Consider the following 4522-nt stretch of genomic DNA (forward strand, 5'->3'; position numbering starts at 1 on the left):
AGAAGAAGAAGAAGAAGAAGAAGAAGAAGAAGAAGAAGAAGAAGAAGAAGAAGAAGAAGAAGAAGAAGAAGAAGAAGAAGAAGAAGAAGAAGAAGAAGAAGAAGAAGAAGAAGAAGAAGAAGAAGAAGAAGAAGAAGAAGAAGAAGAAGAAGAAGAAGAAGAAGAAGAAGAAGAAGAAGAAGAAGAAGAAGAAGAAGAAGAAGAAGAAGAAGAAGAAGAAGAAGAAGAAGAAGAAGAAGAAGAAGAAGAAGAAGAAGAAGAAGAAGAGGCTGCACCAGCAGGAGGGCATTATGGATGGATGAACTATTTCCTCTCTTGTAAAAAAAATTATTCCCTCTCGGTGTATATTGATATAGATGGACTATTTCGATGGTGTGCATGTCTTTGGAACAGAGTAGTAGCGTGGGTCCGCTTGACTATAAGGAACTATTTATCTGCATATATAGCTTTCTCTGCTATTCCTTCCAGTGATTGGTATGTAGTGCATGTGTCCATAGACATGATAGCTTGTCCATGGAAGTTCAACTACGGCGTCCATCATGTTTCATCTCGCGATTCCCACGACGCCTCTCCAACCCACGGCACCACACCCCCCGACGTGCGCCTCACCCCTCTCGGCCGCACCGCCCCTCTGCCTTTGTGCGCATGACATGTGGGCCACCTAAAATGCGGCGAGCATCAAGTTTCTACCATAGTCACCCGCGATTCCCACGACGCCGCTCGAACCCATGAAACCACACGTCCCCCGACCTGCGGCTCACCCCTCTTGGCCTGACTGTCCCTCTGCCTACAGGAGCATTACATGTGGACAAGTCACCTATCGGGTCCACATGTTATTTACTCAAAGGTAGGTGTAGTAAGGTGCTGAAGCTCAGTCCCGACGGCCCTGAGAGGGAAATGTAACTCCTGCGCCAGGGCTTGTGGTGCTCCTGCAGCACGAACTGGTGCCAAACTCGAGATTTGTTTCTTTACTATACATGCACGCAACGATTTAATGGACATTGTAATCTCAACATGTGATGGGGAGCTCTAAATTTGAATTTGAAACTTATAAAATGAAAAGATTCAAAACAAATAAATTAGGAGAGAGGGAGTATATCGTAGGATGTGTCCCATAAAAAATAAGTCCCCTGGTTTGTCACCATGAAGATGCGGTTAGAAAGGAGCACAACGTCTTCCTACTCGTACGGCAACAAATCGGCGGCAGACAGCATGGTCCGCCTTTGACCGCCATGTGCAAGGTTCATGCTATCTTATTCAATCTCATCGTGGTTCCATCATACCAATTTATGCGGTGGCCCGTTTGCATGGCTGATCCCAATGTTGGACAAAGGTTCTACCGGAATGGTGTCACCGTTGTAAACGTTGTGCAAATTGATGTTGGTACCCTCCCGTACATATGCAAGCCAATCTCCACTCGCACCGAGCCTAACCTATGAAACAATGGGCAGGGGGGAATTAGGAAATGGACATGGAAGTAGTCTTTAGAATGCATTTACTACGTGATTAAACTCATCTTACCTGCTCATCAGAGGAAATTCGAGTGCCCCTCAACGTCGGCATCTCAAGGGGCGTGAACTTGCAACTACGGCCATGCCGCGCTGGAGAGACCCCCAAGGAAACATCCTCGTGCGTTCCACGGAACATCAAGATGCATTTGTATGAGTAGTTTATCTTGTGAGAGAAAAGGATGAACGAGGGAAGGCCTCTAGAGATAGAGATGGACACTACTACTACCACTGTGTTGGCACGTGCGTTGCAATGGATCAAAAGTAGTAGAATAATACTTGTTTCACGTGCTTGAAATATAAGCACTCTAGTTTTGATATACATGTGTCAGCAGACATGACAGCTTGTCCATGGAAGTTGAACCACGACGACCATCACGTTTCTTGTTTCTACCACTGCCACACCCACACGCGATTCCCACAACACCGCTCCAACCCACGGCATGACGTCCCCCGACATGGACATGGATCCTCTGACGTGGCTATCACTGCCTTGCCCTGCCTTTCCTTCGCTGACAGGTGGGACCCACGCTTATGGGTCCCACATGTCAGTGACAGAATGGTAGGATTGTTCATGTCAGGGGATCCTCATCCCCCTGACGTGCCCCTCATCCCTCTCGGCCCCACCGCTCATCTGCCTTTGTGTGCATGACATGCGAGCCAGCTGAACTGCGGCGATCGTCAACTTTCTACCACAGACACACCCGATTGGGCGCGGTTTGCCTGCTCCGCTGCTGTGCTCCGATCCGTACTCCCGCGCCATCAAATTTTCATCTAGCGGCTGTGACACATTTCGTCCCGGGCATCAATCCTCAACTGGAGTACTTATGTACTACAGGTAGTACCCACCGGTGTGGCCATCTACGCCTTGTAACGCCCCGACGCCCAGCTATGGCACCCTCGCCACGGCCACGCCACCACCGGCCGGTTCATCTCAAACGAGTGAGTCGCGAACCATGCCACCACCATGAGAATGACATGTGGGCCAGCCGCATTTAAGGTCCACATGTCATTGACTCATAGGCCGGGCACTAAGCCACTGAAGTTCGGTCCCATGGGCCCTGAGAGGGAAATGTAACTCCCGCGGCAGGCCTTGTGGTGCTCCCGCGGTACGAGCTCATGCCAAAACTGGAATTTGTTTCTTACTACTACCAACTAGTACTAGTAAGGTACACGTGCATTGCACGCATGAGATTCTGGTGGTTTGTGCATCATGCTTCTACATGTGGAGCTTTCTGGATTCTAACATGTGGCAAAATCTGGTGGAATGTAAGGTTAGGCAAGTTTGATTAACTTAGGTGAGTGTTCAGTTCAAGCCACACCTTAGGCAAGCCACACTAAGGCCCCACATGACATACACACAAAAAATGTAGCAAGATTCCCTTAGGCTTGCCAACTTGTGGCTCTCATTTTGAAGAACTAATAACTTTGCCTAAGCTTAGTTGTGGCAAAGTTACTCATGAATTAAGTTCAACCATGGAGTCTTCTAGATTATACATGTGGCAGAATCTGGTGGATGATATCCAACAGCCAGTAGTGCTCGGATTTGCCATCTTTGTACCGTCGGATTGGCTTCATCCAATGACCAACTTTCAAAGTTTTTCACACACTATATAGGGGGTATAGATATAGATGTGTCGGTATGTTGCAATGGATCCAAAGTATATCTATTTAGTGGAGTGCACTCTAAACACATTATCTATTTATTTTTCTCTAACCTTCCGTAGCCATGCAACCAAGCCACATAAGCTTCATGGGTGCCCCCCACATCATATTATTCATACTACGTTGATTGAAAAAAAGATAAATCACCCAAAACAAGATCTTCCCATTTTTTGTTCCTACGATGTTGTGCTGTGCACGTACCTACTAGTTGTATAGTGGTAGTACTAGTAATATAGTATTAGGAGTACAAACTTGGTACTAGTAGGAGTAGTCCTAGTACGGAATGCTCCTACTCTATCAACGAGCCCCATCTGACACCAAATTTCTTGGCTTCCGTGCTACAGCTAGATCTTCCCCTCATTTCTGTTTTCCAACCCTACGGCGGGCGGGGTGTCGGTTTTCTCAACGTCGATCCCACATGAAAGTCAAAATGCTAGGCAACACGCCTTCCCTAAGCTATGTGTCGTGCCGGACAGGTCGTGTTGTACTCCTGATTCCCGGGCGTGTGGGGGTGCGACACGAACGCGGCAGGCCTTTTCCTTTTACTAGCAATGTGTCCGTGCGTTGCGACGGATCCAAACTAGTAGAATAGTAATATTTGTTCACAAAATTGAAAGAAATCACTATTGTTTTGATATACTCCTAATATATTACTCCCTCCGTACCTAAATATTTGTCTTTTTTGAGATTTCAAATGGACTATCACATACGGATTATATAGACATATTCTAGTGTTTCTAGCAAGATGCCCGCGCGTTGCACGAAGTTGATGGAAAAGGTAAGCACAACTTATAAATTGACGGATGGAGTACTAGTTACAGTGATGCATATAATTAAGCAAAGGGATCGCACATGTCGGTATTTTTTTGCGAAAGCACATGTCGGTATTGACTGGAACGAGAATGCAATAAGACAATAAGAATTAAGACGACGATGATGCGATTGCAGTGGTGGTTACAGAAGGCAAGAAGAAAAATGGATCCACGAACGTACGACCTCCTCCTCCTTGTCAACTTAGTGCGCCGGGCCACCGACCGGCGGCTAAGGAGCAGCGGCTTTTGTGGCGAGGTCGAGGTGCTTCTCAGCAAAGGCATCCAAGGCTTCCAGCCGGTTGAGGAAGGCCAACATTGTAGCGTCCTCACTGGCCTTGTAGATACCTATGTACACGATTTGCTCATACACGTGGATGTGTAGGTCGACAAATTCTTGCAGGGCGAGGCGCCTCGCGGCGAGCGCGACCTCCAGGTGGACATTCTTCATGGCGTCGGCGGGCAGTCGCAGGGCCACCAGTGCTTGAAAGAGGTTCCGGCCATGGAGTCCGATTAGGGTGGCAGGCAATGAGGAGCCCG

This window comes from Triticum aestivum, chromosome 1A (genome assembly GCF_018294505.1).
Source record: "Triticum aestivum cultivar Chinese Spring chromosome 1A, IWGSC CS RefSeq v2.1, whole genome shotgun sequence".
Classification (NCBI taxonomy): Eukaryota; Viridiplantae; Streptophyta; class Magnoliopsida; order Poales; family Poaceae; genus Triticum; species Triticum aestivum.